The sequence below is a fragment of the Protopterus annectens genome, chromosome 3.part1 (genome assembly GCF_019279795.1).
Source record: "Protopterus annectens isolate FY-2018-M chromosome 3.part1, PAN1.0, whole genome shotgun sequence".
Taxonomy (NCBI): domain Eukaryota; kingdom Metazoa; phylum Chordata; order Ceratodontiformes; family Protopteridae; genus Protopterus; species Protopterus annectens.
In genome coordinates, this window is record NC_056732.1 from 743,203,965 (window position 1) to 743,228,933 (window position 24,969).

Consider the following 24,969-nt stretch of genomic DNA (forward strand, 5'->3'; position numbering starts at 1 on the left):
AGATACTGGTGGCTATTATGTACAGTGGGTGAGATGTGCACCTGTCTTTTGTGCCATTGGGATGTGTGCTGGGTGGGACAGTCCTGGATGGCTCCCTGTCATGGTCACCCTCTTACACACATCTCTGCCCATCCATCTTTGGCTTATTATAGTGTGTTCCCCCTACATATATATATATATATATATATATATATATATATATATATATATATATATATATATATATATATATATAGGTACATAGGTAGGTAATAGGCTTTCTGCCTGAAGGCATATATTAGTATGGCCAGAGTGTGCAGCTATCACCACACATGGGGTTAGTTCCCTATGCCTCTGTGTAGTAGAGCTGATGAAGTGATCCATTCCATGGTGTGACAGTTCAGTTTCACATACACTCATCAAGGCTCCTCTGGAAGAGTGTCAGTGAGGGACTCAGCTTAATGTAGGTTGGGAGCCTGTTCCAAAGCAAGAGAAGTCTGTGAGTTAGTAATGTATCCCTCCAACATGTTCTGTTTATTGTTGTGATGATTATATCCCTAGAGCACGTGGCACAGTGAGCTTGGGTTTACTTCAGATAGAGTATGTACATCAGTTCTGCATTGGACATGGACCTGTCTGTTGGGCAGAGATCGCCTGAGTAGACAGTATGCAACAGAGTACAGACTGAGTTACTTCAGTCTTGTTGCATGGGACAACTGTTTGAGGCCAGTAATCCTCTTGTTGAGGTACTTCAGTGGTCTTTCCAGCTGCTGAAGGTGCCTAGTCAGATTCATTGCAAGTGTGTTGTGGTTCTCTCTGATGGGTCTGATGACCGATGAGTAGAGGGAACCTCCTTTGACCTACATGCAAAGACTTTGGCAATTTGTGGAAACACATAGCATGATTTTCTAACCACTTTGTGAATGTGTTTCTGAAAGTAGAGATGACTATCTACATGTGTCCATAGATCCCTTATTATTACCTCCATATTTAGGGTGTTGGCACTGATGTGGTATTTGTATGACAGTAGCTCGAGGCCATAATTTTGACACCACATCTGTCTGACTGAGACCCTTTTTAAGGATGTCTCTGTTGTCCCAAACATTTATTATGACAACCTTTTTGCAGTCATCCACAAACTTTGCTAACCATAGCCCTCGTGTGTTTGACTGTATTTCTGAAAAGTATACACCAGACAGGAGGGGTCCCAGGACTGAGCCATGGGGGACAGCAGTTGCTATCAGCTTACAGTCCAACAGGGAGACCACAATTCTTACCTTGTGGGATCTATCTGTGCCCCAGTTGGCAATCCATCAGATGGCATACATGTTTATGCACAGGTTGTTGATTTTGTGGATACATGTGTTTGGGATGTTGGAAAAGGGCTTTTCAATGTCTATGTAGGCCATGTGGAGCTCATTTCATTGATGTATGTCCTGGATAACTGCCTTGAAATCTGTCTAGTAGGTTTAGGGACCATGATCTGCCCCTGACCAAACCAAAATGGGTAGGGTTGGGTGTTTGAAGGCTCCCAATAGCTCTGTTTATGAGTTCCATAATGATGGACTCCATGGCCTTGCAGATCAGGCTTATTAGGCTTATAATACAATAGTTCCCATGGTCTGTTGTGCATCAACACTTGTGGAGTGTGGCAAACGTTGCTGCATCCCATTCAACAGTTTCATATCCTGTACAGAGGGTGAGTCTCAACAGACTGTTCAGGTGCAGGGTCTGTTTGTTTTGGAGTTCACATATGACACAGCCAGGGACACCATGTCATCCCATAGACACCGTGTTTTTAAGTTTTGATAGATCTGTTTAACCATTGTATATGTGATTTCTGGCTTTTCACAATCTCCAGGTATGGTAATGGGCCCTTTTGTCAGTGAGGGGGGGGGTAAATATGTATGAACCTGTCTGACAAGATGTTGGCAATGTTAGGCATGTACTTGTATTCATTTACACTTTGCACTGACTCAGAACATATATGAGTTTACATTGATATTTATAACATAGCTAAAGAAAGCTTCATGGTTCTCTATGGACTCTTTGGCAATATTTTTGCCAGAACATGGCTTGGATAATGTTAGGAGTGCTCATTGTTTCTTGATGATACTGATCAGAGATTTATTGATCTACTTTGGATTTTCACTTTCTTTGAACAACTTAAGCACTTGTATTACATAGTTTGATTATGACAGGGGTCCAATATATTATATGGGTCTGTTTTCATATCACTGTGTGCGCAAGGCAGGATTGGTGAATAGTGACATGTGTCTGGAGTAAGAATTGCAACTGCCAGATATGTGTGGCCCACTGCTGTACTCAGACATGGCCTAAGTGTGTGAGCATGCTCAGTATGACCTTTCAGTATGTTGTTGACTGAAATTTGCTTTGTTTGTTTGTGTGTGAGCATGCCCAGTATGACCTTTTAGTATGTTGTTGACTGACATTTGCTAAATTTGTTTAAGTGTGTGAGCATGCCCACTATGGGCAAATATATATATATATATATATATATATATATATATATATATATATATATATATACTATATATGTGTGTGAAAATTCAAGTTGGTTTTTACTTCAGGGCTCACCTTTGTGTTGTACATCGACAGGAAGCATGCTGTGCCTGCAGGGCTTCCATCAGTCAATTTGCATAAACTTATCAACATTTCTACATGCAGGGAAGACAGCTATTATTTGTACATTTCTACCCAGGGGGGCACACCTGACTGTTATTGTGGGTGTACATAGGATGAGGGGTACACCTGACACTTATACACATTTGCTAGGCCTGCACTGCTATGTCAGGTACTCCATTTCAGTCTGTACTGCTGCCTATCATACTGACTTGAGACATACCACTGTACTACAGACTTTAGCTTCCAATTACATGCATATTAGTTTGAGACTTCATAGCCTACCCAACCCACATCACACTGCCTGGCCTGCTGTTATCTGTCTGCATAGGCCTGGAGGGAGGTTACTCATATGCGTCTTCAGAGGGCACGATACAGCATTTGTTTGTGTTTGCATTTGTCTACAATTGTCCTGCCGGCTGTGACTGTTAGGTATGTGACTTCCACAACTGGTATGTGTGAGTGGCTTAAGTTGTGTCTGTGCCAGTGAAATGCTGTCATGACTTAGTGGTTCAGTACTGTGACTATAGTGCACAGTATCCTGAGTTCAAGCCCTGTCACTGCTTTTTATTTTCCTGCTGGGCAGACCTGACTGGTTAAGGAACAGTAAAACAGGTGTGAGCGTGTTTACCTGACTTTGCTCGACTTTGCCTAACGTTGCCCAACTTTGCCCGACGTTGCGCTGGTTAGCGCGGTGTGCAGCTACGCCCAATTGTATTTAAATATTCTCAATACTGGTAAAATGTGCTTAGCAGTGCTTTATATTGCTTAAAATAGGGCACTCATGCCTCAGGTGGTGCTTCAGGGCTGCCTATATCGGATGCACATGGCACACTCCCTATACATGTTTGAAAACAGGTAGTGTCAAGTTAGGCATCCCTTTTACTGTATGTGCGAGTCAGAGAGAGTTGTCATTTCCAGGGTTCCTACTGAGTCAGTGTATGTGCTATGAGTTGCCTGTTTGCCATGGCCAGGGCATACTGGGCATGCCTCCTTCTGCCTGCTGGGGCAGGCTCAGGTTGTTCCTCCTCTGAGTCATGCTGTGCCTGCGCAGACCTTGGCAATGGTGGGGGGCTGTTTGGCCCTGCCCCATGCTGTTCCTGCTGCAGCTGTTTCCGCAGGATCATATTGTGTAGCATGGCACATACCATAACAATTTGGGTACATGTAGTTGGTGAGTACTGCAAGGCTCCACCAGATGTATCCAGGCACCGGAACAGTGACTTGAGCATCCCAAAAACATGCTCAATTATGTTTCTTGTTTGTGCGTGTACCTCATTATGGAGTTCTTGTTCAGGTGTGTGTGCATTTCTAATGGGTGTCATCAGCCACGACTCCAGTGCGTATCCAGCATCCCCCACTAGGTGACCATCAGGGATGTCCCCATTGGCAAATCTCTGGTACAGCTGCGTCAGATGCCAGATGTGGGAATCGTGATAGCTTCCAGGGCAGCCAGCACACACATTCATTATTATGCCCTGGGCATCGCACATGACCTGGCAGTTGATGGAGGGGAAGCCCTTGTGGTTGATGTAGACCCTACCCCGCTCACCATGTGGTGCTTTGATGCATATGTGCGTGCAGTCTGTTGCACCCACTACCTTAGGGTATTCTGCAATTTGGTGGAAAAGACTCATATTACTGGCCAATGCCTCACGGGAATTGGGGAAATATACGTGGTCACCGACATGTGCTGACATGGCATCCAGAAACTGGTGGAGTACCCTGGATGCTGATGCCTGTGAAATCCCCATCATGTCACCAGTTGGTCTTTGGAAGGTACCTGTAGCTAGTATTCTTAGACCAACACATACCTTGGTATCCACTGGGATGGGTTCCCCTCTGTTGGTTCTGTGTGTGAGGCGTGGCCGGCACAGCTCAACAATTTGCTGTAGGAGGTCTCTGTCCACCCTATAGCGCTCCACTATCTCCAGCTCATGTAGCCCCTGGTAGGTTACCCTGGGTCTGTACACTCTTCTCTGTCTCCTCACTTTGGGTTGCTCAGCAGCATTCACAACATCACCACCCTCAGCACCTTACACATGTTGGTTTATGATAGCAAGAGCAGCCCCTAACATTTTGTCTGACTTAAGCTTTTTAAGCTTTCCCTCTTTGTATACTGCAGTATTGCACAGTTCTTGAGAAAAAACAGTGGGGAAAGGTATTTGCAGAGTTTAAAGTGCTGGGCTGGGCTAGTCTGCTGCCTGTGTAATTGGCTGAATCTGATATATTTCACGTGGCAGCTCTACTAGTTCTCCTTGGTTAACCTCCTACTACTTCTTTTCCTTCCTTATGCCTTTCTGTTTCCGCCCGGGGGAAGCTCCACGCAAACAAGCGTAAACACGCACACACGCTGTGTGCATGTTTGCAAGGAGTTTCCTATCTTTTAACAGTGTGCACCTTTGCTTTGAGGTTTTCAAACAGGACAACTGTAAGCACGCCTCTTGCAATCCTGAGCAACTCAAAGCAAGCATAAGCCAATGTGCTCCAATTAGCTTACAACCTGTCTGACACACCCCCTCATGATGTCACCTATATTCCATTCTACTACTCACCTACTCCTACTCCTACACTCTTGGGACATGCCTCACAAGCTGGGGAAAATTGGGATTCACTATCCTTATCCTCATTTGCATAGGATTGCATACTAATCCATGGTTACATCTCTCACACTGAGCTTCCCCACCCCCTTAGCAACCACTACTCAGTGGCCATGTTGTCTTCAGCCTGCCATTCACCTGCATGGCAGAATAAGCTTTTTAGTGAAAATGCCTATTTTTGGCTTTTTTAAAATTATTTTCTTGTTTTTATAAGCGTCACACGTTTGCGTGATTCTGCTCTATGCTTAAACATCGGAGATCGGGGGAAAAAAAAGTCAATTTTTTATATTTTTAAACATTTTAAAATGCCAATGGCCTTATATTTGGCCATTGGCATGCTTCCTCAACTGTATGCATCCTTTATTTGGAGCTATCATAGCTCCATTTAGCTATTTGCAGAACTGTACTCCATTACCCACGGAGTACATTTCTGCAGCTAACACTAATCTTCCACGGACAGGTTAGTGTTTCCTGGATAGCAAATTTACCTCATTTGCATGGCTTTCACCAGCAAATGAGGTAATTTGCATACCATGACGCTGTCGGTGCAAGAGTAGCTTTAGCAGCTCTCGTGCACGCCCCTGCCGGCTATACCTGGATCGCACGGCAGACATATTTCCGGCGTTTCCTCCTACACTCTTCTTGCACTCCATGCAAGCTTTCATAAATCTGGCCCATAGTATTTGAAAGTACATTTTACCACGTTTTTTCATTTTCATTTAAAAAAGTAGTAGTGGACTTATAGTTTTGCTGGTATTGTTGCTTGTTTTCTCCAAGATACAGACACTATTTTCGGCATAACTATGGGACACATAGTCACTCCCATGGTAATTCTTGTTCCAGCCACAAAAGGAAAAAGAAAAAGTTAAGCAAACAGCTTTTGCCACCACAACAGGCTGGCAGTTTGTCTCAGCTGTAGGTGGGTGATTCTGCTATGGCCATTTGTTGTACCTCAGACCACTCATCTTTTACACTGGATCCCTCTGGTGTAACACCTACAGCCACACTGGACCAGAGTTAGGCATGTCCTCTGTGGCTGTCGGGGCCCTTTAAGTGGGCAAAGGATAAACAATTTTGTTGGTTCTGGGAGAGGTTACAGGTAAGGTTTCCCTGTTGTGTCAGAATGCTGTGCCCATCTCTGGGGAAGCAGCGGCTGCAATTAGTAACATTGTTGGCCTCAATTTTCCTATCAAAAAGGAACAAAATAAGCATGTATCTACTCCTCAAATTTCTTTGGATAGGAGAAGTTTACTGAGACTGGCTCAGGGTGTGATTCAGGTTGTTGATACTTATTGTAGAGTAGTTTGCAGTAAAACAGAGGGATGCCTTCTTTCCTGAAGAGATTCAATATTCTGAATCTGAAAAGAAGATACAGAGGTGTGTTTAGGGTTTTGCCCTCACTTTCTGATTCTCCTTGTGGAGGTTTCTCTTCCTCTGAGACTATTGATAGAATGTCCTAATGCTTTAAGTGGGAGAACACCTAGGTTTCTCAGTTCCTCAAAAAATAGTGTGAGTTTTTACAGAAGGATTTTCCAGAACCTACACTCATCCCTCCTGTCCTGGCTGCTTTACAGGGTGTGTGTCTTCCTGCCTGCAGTTTTCTTGATAGTTAGTCAGCTGTCCATAAAAAAAGGCAGATAGGATGTATAAAGTTCCTCATTCTTTTAAATTTTTATACACTATTCCCAAACTTGTCTCGGAAGCTATAGCCTTAATTGACTCTGCTGTTAAGCACTTAGTTAATTCCAGTCGTACACTTTTTAATAACAATATGAACATTTTTCATAGGTATGGGGAAAAAAGATATACTTCTGCAACTTTGAATTTCAGAATTTGAAATTGTCAGGCTCATATGTTATAGTTTATTCTGACATATTGTGAAAGTATGAGGAATGTTTTGTCTACAGTGTCTTCTTGTGAAGGAAAATCTTTAAATAACTTAGTTTTCTCTATTCCGCAGGTTGATAGTCATTGTTTGCAGTATGTGCGTGACTCTGTTGATACTTCTTCTACAGCTATGGTCACTAGTATGGTTTTAAGGAGGTTTGCTTGGCTGCATTTTCAGAACTTTCAAGATGATGTTAAAAATTATATTTTCAGTTCTCCCTTTGATAGAGATTTAGTGTTTGTCCCCTCTGCTGCAGAGGTGATCAAAACGTGTGGTGAAAGTAGAAAGCTGATCCAAGGAATACAGATTTTTCAGCCCTCCTTTTCCAAATGGCCCAATGGATTTTCCTTCTCTTCATCCAGTTTTGGCAAAAAAACAGACTAAACAGTTTCAAAGAAATTCAGGCAAACAGACATTTAAGAGAAAGTGGCAAGGAGGTTCCAAAACTAAGTATCAAACCTTCCAAAATCAAGGACTCTCCAACAAGTCTAAATGACTCTTCACAAGACCTAGTAACTCTTTCCCACCCTGGCCCTCTTTCTTTTCCGGAAAGTCTGAATCTCCATTTTTCTCTTTGGCAAGAAATTGCTTTAGAAAAATGGGTCCTAAAAATCATTCATCAGAGTTACAGATGGCAGTGGGAGGAAATTCTTCCTTTCCAGGGGTCATTCCTCATCCTGCAAATAAGACTGTTTTGTTTCCATCTGTTCTTCATCACATGCTGATCCAAGGAGTGTTAGAGCATGTTTCTCCTTCCCAGGTGGGGAAGGAGATTTACTCAAGGATGTTCCTAGTCCCAGAGAAGGAAAATGCTTAGAAACCAATTCTGGATCTTTCTCCTAAGCCTCTTTGTGATAGTGCCCAATTTTAAAATTATGGCACTTCATAGCCTGTTGCCTCTTCTTTTTCTTTCAAGTTTCCTGGTAACACTAGACTTAAAAGATGTTTATCATGAAATGTTTACTCATCCAGACTTTACACACTTCTCACAGGCAAAAAAAGATGTCTGATAAAGGGAAACACAAACAGAAAGGAGGTCTCTTAGAAACGGACTGAAATTTATTATTAATAAAGAAAGAAAAATGAACACACGTTAAGCGCTTTCATCTGAAAGATGGTTCTGAAGAAGTCTGGTTTTCAGATGAAAGTGCTTAACGTGTGTCCATTTTTCTTTCTTTATTTGTGATAAATAAACTTCTTAGTCCGAGTTGAGACCCTCCTTTGTGTTTCCTGCATCAGACATCTATTACTGTTATGTCATCCAGACTTTAGACATTTCTTAACATTTTCTATCCCTAGATCGCATTATCAGATCTCCGCCTTACACTTTGACAATCCACTGCACCAAGAGTGTTCACAAAGTGTCTAGATCCAGTTATTCCTCATTGCAGGCTACAGGGAATCCACATTTGTCTGTATTTATATGACTTGCTTATTTTTGCACAGTATTTTTCAAAATGTCAGGAATCTGTCTCTTGGGTGAGAGATCTCTTGCACAAGCTGGGATTCCAAGAGAACATTCAAAAGTCTTTCTTGACTTCCTCACAAGGACTGCATTCCCGGAATATCAGCTAGACACCTCAGTTTAAAGAACGTTCCTTTCATTGGGAAAATTAGACCTTTATTTAGATCTTTACTTGAGACTTCAGTCACTGCAAGAGAATACCTCAGGATTTTTGGTCTCATGACATCCATGATTCTCATCATACCTCTCAAGTGTACCTCATTACAAGGAATGTGCCTAATTAGGGTTTTAAAATGCTCATGTTCCTGGAAGTTCCACAGTAAAAGGTTTTGACAGACACTTATTGTTAGGGATTTTTTTAACTGATATTCATGGTAAATAGAAATAAATCATATTAATTCATTAGAAGATCTGTTTTATAAGTAAAACCAGTATATTTTTACCATCCTATGACATCTCTGGTCGAATTTGTTTTTAAGGCACTAGTATGTGTTCCACATTTTTCCCATTTGTTCCAAGTTATGAAGGCTAGTGTTCCTCATTTTGGAGATGGAAGGTTGAGAGCTATGATTCTCATGATACCTCTGGCAAGACTCCACATAAGAAGGATAGAGTGGTATCTGAAATCTCTTTGGTCCCAGCATCAGCACTCTTTATCTTTTCATATCCCAGTACTGGGATTTATCAGAGGAGAAATCACTTGATGGAGACAACAAATATCCTTAAATCAAGGTTTTCCCTTCTCTCTCACTGCTCCAAAGCAGTAGGTCACTACACATGCTTCAAACTTTGCTTGAGGAGCAGTATCAGGAGAGATAGAAGTGCAGAGGGTGTGGGACAACAAGGATAGATGCAGGCAGGTAAATATCAAGGAGATGCTTCCCCTGATCAAGGCACACAATTCTCTGAACTATCTTTGGTCCCTGCAACCTTTACAAGTAGGTACAGACAATACCACAGTGATGTGGTATGTCAACAAGTAAGGGGAACTAGGTCATACCCCTTTTGCAAACTAACCATGTTAGGTTAGGATATGGCTGCACAGCACCATCTCACTCTACTGGAATCCTACATTCTGTCAGAGCAAAACTGTGTGGCAGATAAACTGAACAGGACCAGTAAGGACCCTCACAAAAGGAAACTAGATCTGTGGGGGGGTCTTCCAAGATTTGATCCATCTGTGGGGAGTTCCTCAAATAGACCTCTTTGCATCCTCTCTCAACAATCAAATAAGAAGGTCAGGAAGACAGATGCCTTTTCTTTGCACAGGAATGCTACTGTATGCCTTTCCACACTTTCCACTAATATTCAGGGTATGTCTGAAGATTCAGAAGGAATCCCACAAGATCATTGTGGTGACTCCCTTCTGGCCCAGGCAACTGGGGTTCTCCCTTCTTTTGGGTGTAGCCAGTGGCAATTACCACAAGCTTCCTCACAAAATATATCTACTCATGCAAGAATAGGGATGTATGATACACTCTAACATCAATCATTTTCAATTGACTGCCTAGATGATAGGGTCTTAATTCCTTTTAGACACCTGTTTACTGAGGATGTGCAGCAGGTACTAATGGAGGCAAAAAAACCTGCTAGAAGAAAACATATATTAGCAAATGGAGAACGTTTTCTAGATGGTGCCAACAACATAATCTGCACCCACTCAGGGCTAGTTGATCTCTGGTTTTACAATATTTGTGTGAGTTACTATCCTATTGCTATTCTTATTCCTCTATCAAGGTTCACTTATTGGCAATTTCAGCATGTCTGCCCATGGATCCTCCTTTTTGTGACATGTCAAATGTCCTTGAAAAGGGTTTTGCATAAGAGGCCTTCAAATAAACTGGTGGCCCCGCCTTGGGATCTTAATTTTGTGTTAGAGAAACTAACATTTACTCTATTTGAACCAACTGATCTGGTTTACTTGAGGTTCTTAATATGGAAAACAGTTTTATTGATTGCTCTGACCTATGCAAGAAGGTAACAGAGTTGCAAGCTCTTATGATGAGTAAACCCCACCTCATTTTCCACAAGGATGGGGTTTCTTTAAGATCTAATCCTTCATTTATATCTGATGTGGTATCCTTTACTTCATGTCATATTATCCATCTTCTCATTTTTTTCTCCTGAACCAAAATTGAGAGAGAAAGGCTACTCCATACCTTGGATGTCCATAGACAAATCAAATACTATCTTGACAGAACTAAATCCTTCAGATCATTGGATTAATTGTTCATTTTTAGTGATGGTAAGAAGAAGTGAAAACTGGTATCAAAACAGACTATTTCTAAATGGTTGTCTAAGGACATTAACTTTTGTTATACTCACCACAGAGACAAGGCCTACTCTACATAGACCTTGTCTTCTTCTATGACTTTTTGGAAAGGGGTAGATTCTAGAAGTATTCTAGTAGTTGCTACTTGGTCCTTTGTACATAATTTTACAAAGCATTATCAGCTGGATTCCTTCTCTAGGTCCAGAACAAGCTTTGCTAGGACCAGGGGCTCATGGACCCTTCTCCTTCCACCTCCCAAATATAGTTAGCTGTGATAGTCTACCCATATAGCTAAGGCTACTGCAGTAGTGATCAATATAAAGAAAATACAGTTGTGTAAGTTGAACTTATTAAAACAGTTGCTGTTCGATTGATCACTGCTACAGTAGCCACTCCTTCCATCCACCCCCTTGTCTTTGGTGTGGTTTTTATGCCAGGGTGTGGACATTTATTTTATGTTATTCCTCGCCTTGTCCTTTCATGGCTCAGCCATCCCTCTTTCTGCTGGCAGGAAAGATCTGAAGGGCTTCACAATCAAACTTGTTTTTTTAGTCAGCTCAGCTCAAGCTGCTTAACAGCTTGGGTGCATAGAAGGTGCCCTGAAGCTTTGGAATCTGGCTGGCTGTTATATCCTTGGCAGGATATAATCCATATAGATAAGGCTACTGCAACAGTGATCATTCAAACATCTACTGTTATGGTAAGTTCAACTTATACAACTGTACTTTTTCAGTTGTGCTTGACTGGCAATATCTGTTATTCTTACCACCCTTAAAATCAAAGTCATGACTTAAAAGTAGATTCCACATATGCAGTCTTCAGAAACTACTTGCTTTTACATGTAAATCATACCTATGTTGCACTTTTAACACTGTGTGCTGTCTTTATTTACTCCTACCAACATGTTTTGCAATATTGTTAGCATGTGTTTAATATTACTTGCAATTTAGTTTTGCACTGCATAGCATTACTGTCCTACCAAGGATCGAACACTAATATCACGTTGTTGCCTATATCTAAGCAGCGCTGCCACTGACAAGCTGACACACTTGTTGCTTGATTGTATTATGAAACTGCTTTTACAAATTTGGTAAACAAACTTTACTTTGTGTGAATTATTGCACTGCTCTCCCTTCTGTTTAGATTTACTTTGGACTCTGCCTCTTTGCTCATCTACTTATTTTTTCTGTAAATAGCTGCTTGGAAGAGTACTGCTGCCTCGTTCATTTAGCTGGGCTTATTGGAAGTTGCTTGTTGCATATCTAACCTCAGGACATACAGAAAATACCCTGTCATGTCCTTTTCTCTGCTCTTTTCTCAATATTAACCTATTTTTTCTGCCTTATCAGTGAATTATAATTTTAATTTCATTTATCCTTATTAATGCTATCTCTTTCTCTGGCTGTCACTCTCTACATGTGTACCATGTCCTCTTGAAACTAATGCTGTTGTATTTTGCCTATTTAATTTTATACATCTTTCTTCAACAGTTAACCATAGAATTGTGTTATATTCCAGATGGTCATGCCCCCCCCCACCGCAGCAGAATAAATACAGCATCCAGCCCTACAATGGCTTACAAACTTGTATTTTTACTCAGTGTAAGGGGGTAATTACTTGTTCCTGTTGCTATCCTGATCATGCTATGTTCAAAATGGTATCAAGATGAATGTCTTTTCTCTGTTTTGTCAGTACTTAGCAGTCTGCTTTTTGGCTGTTTTTCAGAACCAGAATTAAAAACACCCTCTAATGTACCTTAATTTTCCCTTCCCCTTTCCCTTCCATGTCTATAATTACTGAGCTACTTCCTACTCTTGCTGGCAAACTGCATTTTCTTAATTGCTCTATCCAGTACTGCTTTTGTGAATCTCCCTCTTTGCCTCTATAGGCAGTTCTGTGTTGCCTTGCTGTTTTGCTTTTATCATGTCCTAAAGTTTCATTGATAACTACTTGCTGTTTTACTATTGTCTTCCATGCCTTTAAGTTTTGCTCATAACTGCTGGCTGTATTACTGTTATGTATTTCTATCTTTACTGTTTTTGATCTACTACTATTAATACTACAAAGTCAAAGATTTACTTTTCCATTTGCACTAGTAAACACCCTTATTTACCTGCATGCAAACTCTACCAGTGTCATCTCTATTGATTGTTTTTAGCCATGTACTGGCCCTAAGGGTCTGTGACCTGATCTGTCAACCTTTGCCTAGCTTGGGCTCAATTTGCTCCCCAACCCTACCCCCATTTCCCACCCAGCTGTAGTATAGCTACATTTATACTTCCCGAAACCCAGAACTCCATAACCACAACCAGTCATACATATTGCAGCCACCCTATTTGCTCTTCTCTCTTATACATAGCTGTATTACATCATGTCACCTTTCTTTTGCTACTTTCTATCTCACTCTACTTTTTCTCCTCCCTGTACTATTCCATCCACCCACTTCAGTTTAAACAGTAATACTTTAATTTATTCTACAGATCATCCCTTATTAAATTCTGCAAACCTACTTTTCTCTACTATGACTACATTATCATGCCCTTTCACTTACTATATATATATATATATATATATATATATCTGCCTAGGCCAAATCATATCACACTCCATTGTTACCCACTCTCACTATCACCTCCAGAACACTACACCATAATTCTAAGTCACCCCTTCTCATCCTGCTATGGCACTCAGCCTATACTCTATCACATCCAACACTTTAATTACAAATGCACCGGAGAGGAACCCACACTACTCACTGATGACTTAAAGGTGAAACATAATAAAAAAATATTTTGCTACAAGCACCTCTCATCTAAGTTTGCACTTGATGGTGGTAAACATCCTAACCCTGGACCCTTTCTACAAATTCACAACTCTCACACCTCAGCTACCCCTAGTACTCCTCTTCCAGTCAACCAAGGTAATAGTCTACTTTTGAGGAACTTAAATCTTAGGAGTAGGTATAATAAACTACCACAGTTACATGCCAATATAACCGCATATACCCCTGACATACTAATAGCCACAGCTAAAACCAGGTATTAAAGACCAGAAAATTCTCTTTATAGGATACATCATTAGAAATGTCAGACGGCATAAAAAAGCTGATGGTGTGGCTATGACATACCAAAAACACTTAGAAATCACCCTAACCCCCTCACCCACCCCGACTTTCCCAGGGCAGAAATAATTCTCTCTCTCTCCTGTAATCAACAAACACAAGAGCATATGCATTTCTGCCATTTATATTCCTCCTGGAAATAACTTCCCATTACTAGAAGAAATTCTGTATTTGATATCTCATAATATCAACAAGGAAATCATCATCACAGGTGATGTTAATGCAGACTATCTACTTTACATTTCTGACTTTTCCACATTGCCCATCAATCTCTTTGGTTTTACCCAAATTACCACTATTGCTATTCGAACAGACAACTGCAGTAATAGGGAGTGTGCATTAGACTGAATCCTCACCAACACTCCTAACAAAATTAACATTGCTGGCTGCTTATCCAGCAATATCAGTGTCCATCTACTGACCTTTACTGTGAAGCAATTTAGTCATGTACATAAACACCTACTCTATAGTAATGTGCAGACACTATCTCCTTCTTCAATAATCCCACCTATATTAGCTACCTCAACAAATACAATTGGGATATTCTAAAATATTTACCCCCTAGATGACGCTATAACTCACTTTAACAACACATTCCTTAACATACTAAACAAACTGTCTCCCATCAGATCAAAACAAGTCAAATCCATCCCCACTCCAAGACTCACAAGAGAAGCCAGGTGAGTCCTGCTAAACAGAGATAAAACTTGGAAAGCATGGTCTGCTGACAAACACCACAAAATGGCAATAGTGTAGAAACCTTAGGAACCTTTCTAAACAAAAGTCAGATCAGAAAAAAATGTAATACTTTTCTAAGCTCTAGGACAACCACTAACAGAACACTAAGCTTTTCTGGAATGGAATCAGGAGACTATTGCATCCAGGCAAAACTACAACTCCTTCACCAACTACCATCAGTCCATATAGCTACCAAGTCCATTACACACTTCATACACTCTGTCCTCTCCCTACATAACAACAATCCACTCACCAGCCCCACTATTGCAAACAGTACTAATCACCACCAAAATCCTTTCTACCTCCAACCAGTATCTACCTCTTTGATCAAAAAACACCTTCTAAAGCTAAAATAAATTCTACACCAGCTGGTGACAGCCTGCTACCAGAATATCTCAGAATTGCTGCAGATGCTATAGCTTACCCTGTATCTATACTTATAAACTGATCAATTACAGAAAGACACATCCCTGCCATCTGGAAAAAAAGATCCCAGATCATATCTCTGTGTAAATGCGGGACATCCACTGACCTCTCTAATTACTGACCTATAGACATTTTACCTCCACTCTCCAAAATATTAGAAAAATGCAATCATTCCCAACTCCTTTCCCATCTTCACAATAACAATCTTCTCTCCAACACTGGTTTCCAACCTCACCAAAGCACCATTACTGATCTGCTCAGTTTTAGCGAAATCATAAACTGTAATAGAAACACCAGCAACCTTGCATCTTCCCAATTGTTAGGCATGTCAAAAGCATTTGGCACAATTTCACACCAATGTCTGCTTCATGAGTTATTCTCCCTAGGACTCTTCCAGTCTTCTCTTAACTGGTTCCACAACTATCTCACCAACAGACTCCAAGCTTTAAAATGGAAATGAGATATCATCCCTGTCGGTCTCTGTCGGCGTACCTCAGGGATATATTTCAGGCCCTTTTCTGTTCAACATATTCACTAATAATCTTCACAAAGCCATCAAAGAAGAGCCTCCATAGTATAATACTCAGATGATGCCACGCCTTTATGCTCTGCACAAAGTCTAGCACTACTCCATAAGATGAACCGGGGCTCCTTTTTCTCAGTTGAGGCCTGTCTAGATGGTTATCAACTACTTTCAAATGTTTAAAGAAATAATCTGTTTTTACCCAAATCTCTGTCAACACAGAAATAATCTTTCAATATCACTTTAGCAAATAATACCTATTAACTGATGATAACTTAAAATATGATCAACACATCACTCAAGCGATCAAGAAAATTCACTAATAGTTGGACTTCCTCTGTAGAAACAAACCCTTTCTCACTGATTACACTAGGAATTCTTTAGCAACATCCTATCTTCTCCCTTCACTTATCTATGGATGAACCATCCTGACTAACCTTCACTCCCCCTTAAAAAATAAACTAGGGGTTTGCTAAAATAGCTAAGTTTGCAGCCAAGTTACCAAACTGTTTACAACACTACCTAGCACTAAAGCACCTGCACTGGCTCAAACTACCTAATTACCTTACTTACTCCCAAATGCTTACTGACCACAAAATATAACACAAACTCAACAGCTGACCATCACTGCAAAATATCCTCAAACACTACTTTCCTCGTAGGAATCTCCACTCACAGAACCAATAGCTCCTTACAAGAACCAAGTCTCACAACAGTGCAGGTAACTCCCTTTACTCAACCTATGATGCTAAGCACTGGAACACCATCCAACCCACCCATCCTGCTCTAGTGATATCCTACCTCATTAATGTCAATATACATACACTGAACCTAAACGTGCATTAACATTGCTCTTCTGTCTCCAGCTTTTACATGTTAGCAAGTCTCTGACTTATGTGAAACAATATAACTTCTACAGTATATAATACATGTCTTTACTATTTGTCTTAATACTGCTTGCAAAGTAATGCTTAAAATGTATCATTTTCATTGTTGTTCATTCAAATATGTGTTTTTATTTGGAGCTTTTCTTCCCAGACTTCTGCTGAAAATGGGGCTTGCACCAGGTCAGACTTTCCTGGTAAAACAAGACAATAAATAATAAATAAATACAATATCCCCTTTGGGATGCATCTTTCTACACATATTAAGCAACTGGATAGGCCCCAGAGGTTCATAAATAAGAAGATGATTGGTGTATACCCCACTGGGCTACTAAGAAAAGGCTTGAATAACTAGACCTTTACTTGACTTCTTATAACTTCTTATGGGATGATCTATGCCGTGATTTCTACACTGCTGGGGACACCATCCTCTTTGACCTCCTGTATCTTCACAATTCAAATTATTTCACTAATATCAGAACTAGGGACTTAAATCTTCACCAACAAGTAAAAAGTGCTTAAATGTAAACAAAACCAAATAATTAATAGTAGACGTCAGAAGGACTCAGGAGATACATCAGCCTCTGGAAATTAAGGGGGTGGCAGTGGAAAGAGTCAAAAACGCCAAGTTCCTCAGGGTGCACATCTCAGGTGACCTATCCTGGTTGACTCATATTAGCCACACAGTGAAGAAGGCACAACAACAACATCTGCACTTCTTTCAGAAACTCAGGAAGGCAAATCTGTCTCAGTCCATCCTCAAAGCCTTCTCCAATGGGCCCATTGAAAGCATCCTCTCAAATAACATCATAGTTTGGTATGGTAACTGCAAAGTATCTGACCACAAGGCTCTCCTGAGAGGCATAAGAACAGAAGAAAAAGTCATTGGTTCCTCGCTCCCATCCATGGATTATCTGCATGAGATGTAGTGTGTGAGAAGGGCTAGGAAGATAATCAATGATCCCACTCACCCTGCCCATGGCATGTACTTCCACCTTTCCTCTGGCTGGTGGTATCGCAGCTTGCACTGCAAAACATCTAGACTGAACAGTAGCTTCTTCCCTCTATCCATAAGGCAGCTAAACTTGAATTCCAGGCATGACAGTGAATAATTAGATCAATATGCCACTTGCTATGAAGAATCAGCTATAGTAATCACTCTAGCAAGCTGCTTCTATAACTGGTACAGTTATCCTGATTTCTTATGCTATGACTTCCTGAATGTGCAAATATTCAGGAGTGAGTTATCACTGCATACATGTGCAATATGAACATCAGAATATATCATACTACAAGTGATGAAGTGCAATATTCTAAACAATCACAATGTGAAGTCATAGTCTTGCAATACCTATTAGTATAATACTGTTTAATGTCTTCCTGTCCAATTGTGGTAGTTTATTGTGTTGTTAATATTTTAATTATTACTGTATGTACATTAGTCTTACTGTCATTCAAATTATGTGTTCATTGTTATGTCTTGCATAGGGACCAAAGCAACGTAATTTCATTCAACTTGCACTGCTGTGTATATCTGACTGACAATAAAATTTACTTTGACTTTGACATTGAAATAAAAAGTGCTGAATAAATATATTTCTTACTCAACATTTATTTAGTTTAGTTAGTTAGTTAGTTAGTTAGTTAGTTAGTTAGTTAGTTAGTTAGTTAGTTAGTTAATACATTTGTTAACCGGGAAAGTCTACTGGGCCTTCATGAGCCCATTTTCAGTAGAGGCCTGGGGAGAAAAGCTCCACATAACATTAATAGTACATACAAGAAAAAGCACAATATACAGTGTATATAAACGTTTCAATGCATGGAAATAAATATTAAACACAATGGTACAAGTTATTTACAAACATTACACATCAACATTGTATACAATTTAATCATTGAGGATGGAGTTAGTCAGGTAGGGTAGCAGTTTTGATTGTTACTTGGAGTTTTGTAGGCATAAGCAGTTGAATTTAGCAAGTCAGAGAGAGCTCCTAAGTAGTGATATTGCAGAGGCATATAGTAGTGGATCAGGTGTTAGGAGGTAGGGCTACTATGGATTACTGAGTCTTCTCATAGAAGTTGGGAGGGCATTCCATAGTTTTGAGATGGTAAAAAGAGTACAGCATTTCTCCAACTGCAAGGTTAGGTTTTTCAACTTTCAGCATCATTATGTTTTTGGATCTTAGTGACCTGTTAGGTTCATAGGTTCATAGGTAGGTACTAGGCTATTGGCCCAAGGGCCTACGTAAGCCTAGCCAACAAGGTTCCATGGCTTATGCCACCCAAGAAAGTAATTTTCCTGTGCCACTGTTGAGCAGAGACACAAAAGTGATCCCCGGGGTGTATTTCCTATTTCACATCCACTCATCAAAAATTTTCTTGAAGAGTGCTAATGAAGAACATTGCTTGACATAGATGGGTAGCTTGTTCCAGAGTACAGGAAGTCTCTGGGACAGGAATCTATCCCTCCAGCGTGTCCCGTTTATTGTGGTGACAAGGTTTAGGTCCCTAGAGCATGTAGTTCAGAGGGATTGGGATTTCTTTAGGTGTAGCATGTCCAACAGCTCTGGGTTTGACATAGCTTTATATGTTAGGCAGAGATCACCTTGGAGTAGGCGATATGCTACAGAGTAAAGCTGGAGTTTTTTGAAGTGGTCAGTTTAGGGCATTTGTTTGAGGCCAGTAATCCTCTTTGTGAGGTACTTCTGTGGCCTTACCAGCTGCTGCAGATGTCTTGTGAGGTACATTCCAAAACGGGCATTGTACTCTATAATGGGTCTAATGAGTGTCGAGTAGAGGGGAACAATGACCTCTTTTTTCCTGGATGAGAACCCTTTTATGATGAGGTGTGCCATGTAGAAGGACTTCCTGACTACTGTGGCAATGTGACTATCAAAGGAGAGACTACTGTCCACCTGGGTCCCAAGGTCTCTTATCACACATTCAGTGTTAAGTAGATTGTTGCCTAAGTGGTAGTTCATGGGTACAGAGTTTTTACCAAAGGGGATGAGAGTGCACTTTTTGGCATTAAGCTTGAGGCCATGGCTTTGACACCAGGCATCTGTCTCAGTGAGGCCCTTCTGTAGGATGTCCACATCATTTGGGGACATGACTATGGCTCCAAGTTTGCAGTCATCTGCGAACTTCATTAGCCAGAGGCCTTCTGTGTTAACCTGTACTTCAGAGAAGTGGATACCAAACAGGAGAGGTCCCAGGATGGAACCCTGTGGTACTCCACTTGTCACCGCTTTGAGGTCAGATTTGGAGTCTGCAACTTTTACAGTGTGGGTTCTGTCAGTGAGGCAGTTGGCAACGCATCTTGTGACATAGGGATTTATACCTAGTTTAGTGAGTTTAGCTATAATTCCAAAATGGGGGATGATGTTGAAAGCCTTGGTGAGGTCAAGATAGGCTGTGTGAACCACCTTACCCTCATCCACAGCTTTGGTGACTGCCTCAAAGAAGTCAATCAGGTTCAGGAGGTATGAGCTGCCTTTCACAAACCTGAACTGGGTGGGATCCAGAGTTTGGAGGTTACTAATGTCTTTGTTTATGAGTTTCATGATGATACGTTCCATGGCCTTGCAGACCAGGCTCATCAGACTAATAGGTCGATAGTTCCAAGGATCAATGGTGACTCCCCCTTTGTGGAGTGGGATAACTGTTGCTGTGTGCCATTCATTGGGCACAAAGCCTGATGCAAGGCTATTATTGAACATGAGGCTTAAGTGGGGAGCCAGTTCATTCAAAAGTTCATGTAAAATGCAGCCTGGGATGTTGTTTGATCTCATGGATGCTGTATTTTTGGCTTTAGAGAGTGCAGCTTATACCTGCGTAGTTGTGATTACAGGGACTCTGCATTCTTCCTGTATAGATATGGCCCTTTAGGGGGTGAGAGGGGGTAAATTTAGCACTGAACCTATCTGCCAGGATGTTGGCAATATCAGTTGGTTCTGTAATTTCCGTGCCTTTGTGCTGTAACTCAGAGCAGATCTGGGTGTTGCCATCTAGATTCTTGACATAGCTATAGAATGCTTTGTGGTTGTCCTTGGATTTAGAAGTGATTTTGTTTTCGTAGCTAGCTTTGGAGGATCTTATAAAGGGATCTCAGCTTCTTACTGAGGCTGACCAGGGAGCTCCTCTACTCATGGGATTTTACTCTCTTTTGCAACAGTTTCTTCCTTCTGTTGTACAGTTTGTTTATGGCAGGGGACCACCAGATTGGCTTCCTTTTTTGGAGGATAGCATCTTGGTTCTGTTTGGAATAGCACAATCCATGCAGTCGTGTAAGTGCTTATAGAGTGCATTTGTGTAGGATTCAGCAGTTGTAACTGTATTGTCCATCTGCATGGGTGTCATGAAGTTCACCACTTCTGTCTTAAGAAGCATGAAGTTGGCTTTGGAGAAATTTTTTACTGTGGTTTCCTTAATGGGGGGTGGGTGTGCAATGTGGATATCAAGGGTGATAAGCTTATGGTCGGATTGGACCAACGAGGAGTTGACTTCAGGTGTGGAACACCGGTCACTCATGTTGGTAATGACAGGTCTAGGATATTGTTGCCCCTGGTGGGGGTGTGAATAAGTTGATCTAGAGCATTGGAGTTTATGAATTCCAGAAAGAGTTGAGCTAAGGAGTTGGTACACGAGTAGTTTTCCCAGTTAATGGTGGGGTAGTTGAAGTTGCCCATTATTAGGGTGTTTGGTTGAACCGTAATATTTTCCAGTACATCAAGGAAAGAGGAGTGGGAATCCTGGGGCATGGTGGGGGATCTGTAGCAAGCTACAATTTGTACTGCAGTTTTGCCCAGAGTTAGTTGCACTTGGATAACCTCAGATGCATTATACTGAGCAACTAGCCTGGGGGTATGGATATCCTTAATGAATATGGACATACCTCCGCCTTTGGTGTTTCGGTCCAGGTTATATGGCCGAAAAGTGTAGTATGAGTTATAGCCTGGTAGTGCAGGGGTGCTGTCTGGAGCCTTGAACCAGGTCTCAGTCACTGCACAGATATCGATGTTCTCCATTTTAAGGAGTGCCTCGAGTGAGTGCATTTTGAGATTTAGACTTTTAGCATTGAGTTGCATTACCCTGAGTTTTTGCTTGCCTGTTCCTGTTATGGTGGTGAATTTGTTATTTGAACCCTGCCTAAAAAAGGAACTATAGAGGCAGCAAGAGCCTTAGTCAGTATCCGGAATCCCAAGGGCAACAGGTGCAGGTCATCTGTGGCAAAGCATCATGGTCTGTCGACCATGTCATCCCAAGCAGACAGATACTGGATCCCCTTAGAATGACACCAGAAGCTTAGTCAATTGTTGAAGTCACTCATTTTGTCCTTGTACTGCGGTATCATTCTGGGTGATGGCAGAATGCTACTCAGGGCTAGGGTCATACCTGCCTGGGTTACAAGATCGGAGAGCTCTTCCATGTCTCTTTTCATGTAGTCCAGGGAGGTACGTCTCAGGTCATTCACACCAACATGGACAATTACAGAGTCATATTTGTACTTGTTGTGGAGTGACCTGAGTGCATGGTTTATGTGCCGGATTCTGGCACCTGACAGACAGCTGACAGCAACCTTCTCCTTGTTTAGCCTGGTGAGTGGGACATCAGTGTGCCTAACTATAGAGTCACCTATGACTAGTGTGTTGGGTACATTGATTTCCTTATTGGCTGTGGTTGAGTGGCACACTGAGTCTGTGGGCTATGTGTCATTTGGGTTGTGTTGAGGGATGGAGGTTGCTTGCGTTTCTGCTTTGGAGGTCTCTGTTGCTTAGACAGATTATTATTGAGAGCCTCCACGAATGTTTTTGTGTTACTATGTGTGGATTTTGGTTGTGTAGATTTAGTGAGACTATGTGATGAGTGTGGTGTGGTGCAAATGTTTACCTTCTCCTTGTGACTGTCAAGTTCAGTCTTGGTTGGAGAGAGCTAGGGTGGTATGTAGTCAATAAGGATAGTAGGGAGGGGCATGTTAAAGGCTTGTATATGAATTTATGTGCAGTGGTTAATTGTGAATAAGTGAGGTAGTGTGGGAGTTCTGTTGTAGAGATAAGCAGTGGTGTGCTGAGTTTTTAGAATTTGTTACACATTTGGCAATCTTATTGTAACATAAGTCCAGTTTGGTTTTCAGGGAGGACTGGATATTGGTGAGGATTGGGGCACCATATAGTAGAGATGGTAGCAGGAAGGATGATGGTAGAGCTTTTTTAGCAGTCATATTAAGGTAGTATTTGTGTCTATAGAGGGTAGCTAATTTTTGATGAGTTTTTTTGATATTACTATGAATATGGAGGTCAAATGTTAGATTTTCATCAGTAATAACACCTAGCAATTTGGTACTTGGAACAACTTCAGTGAGAGTATTATTATTGGATTGGACAGAAAAATTATTCATGTACAGAGTGGTAGTTTTTTTTTTGAGGGGGGTATTAGAAGTTTGGTTTTATTGGGATTTAGAGTGAGATGGTTGTTTGACATCCAAATTTCAGTTGATGTGAAAGCATTTTGGGTAAGATGCAACTCAGATATGGATTTGGCAGTACAGATGACTGTAGAACATAGCTCTCAACCTTCCATGTCCAAAATGAGGAACACTAGCCCTCATAATGTGGAACAAATGGACAAAATGTGGAACACATACTAATGGCTTACTAACAACTTCAACTAGGAAGGTCATAGGATGGTTACAATATGCTGGTTCTACTTATAAAGAACATTGTTTAATGAATTAATATGATTCATTTCTATTTACAATGGATTTCACTTACAAAAATTCCTAACACTGAATGTGTGACAGAGTCTTTCAATGTGGAACTTTGAGGGAACTCTGAGGAACATGAACTTTTTAAGACCCCAAATGAGGTATGTTCCTCGTAATGAGGTACACTTGAGAGGTATGCTGTAGAATCATCTGCATATTGGATAACTAAGCCATGGGTAAGGGTGGTGTGGAAGTTGTTAATGAATATACTGAAAAGGAGTGGATATAGATCCTTGAGGTACACCTGTGGTTGTGTTGAGAAAAGGTGAGAAGGAGTGTTGCCATTTGGTGGATTGGTGCCTATTGGTGAGATAGCCTGAGAACCAACCCCTCTGGAAAGTGGCACCCTTGCCTCCTTCAGATTAAGCCTTGTTAATTAGATACATACCCACAGATTTACTCCAGGACTGACTGTTTTCGCCTTCTTGAGAAAAGGGAATACAGCCTGAGGATAGGTATTGACAATACATACATTGTCCTGTATGTAAATTATCTTGTATTTCTAATGATCTGTTTCCATTCAGGTGCCAAATTCCTTCTATTTGGCACTAAAATGCTTAAATGAACCTGTTTTCAGTTGAAGAATAGTAAGATAATTAAGTACTTTATATAACCATAGGATATTTTTGTTGTCATTCTTTCATTCCATGGGCTCCATTTAAGCTGCCCTTTACCTTTATGTTTGCAATGTAAAGACTGATTATTCATGGCTTTTGCAAGACATCCATAATTTAATTACTATTACATAGTAGCTAACACATTATTCCTGTGGTTTGGAAGTTATACAACTTCCTCATTAGATTTCTTGTTGTATTACTAATCTTTTTTATTTTTTATTTATTTATTTATTTTTTATATTTATATGATTTGTGTTCATCTTGCATAAAGGAATTAATTGGGTATGTTGGGTGTTGCCATCTATCTAAACATGGGGCAGCTGGCAGTTCTTATGGTGTGGCTTGAAGCATCTGGCATTAAGATATTTGTTTTTCAGGACTTGTATCTATGGAACTTGCTATCATAGTGGATTACAGACTGATCCACTTTAGCTTGTTTTAAGAGCTTCTTGACGTTTTATTTTTTCAGCCAAGTTTTTAGTGGCATCACTGTTAATCATCTTATATTTTTTCCATAAACTGATTTTAAGGAATGTGTTACAGCTATGTTTTTTTTGTACCTTGGAAGTGGTCACTGAATAAGCCATTTAATAATTTGAAGCCATCCACCCATTGAATACGTTTTTGTTTTACTGTTTGTAAATAGAGTAGGTGGACTGATTCAAACACCCTTTTTAGCCACAGCCAAAGGACAGAGGCTAAGTAACATTGTAAGTAAGAGTATAGTGAAAGCAAATGAGAAAACAAATTAGAATGCACTATGCCATGTAACATATGCAGCTAATTCAAAAGCTGGGTCTTAAGACATTCAAATATGTAGATTATATACACTGATAATGTTTCAGTTTCAGGTTCACAAAAAAGCCATTCAAACTATTGAGCTGCAAAAGACTACATATTCTCTTTGTAAAACTCATAATTTTGAAGTACTGCATTTTTTGCTCATTTCCTATGTGAGAATATGTAGTCTCTATTTATGTATACCATATATTGACCATATCAGATCAGGGTCTTTTATTCCTTGCTGATGAAAGCGCACAGAAATATTTC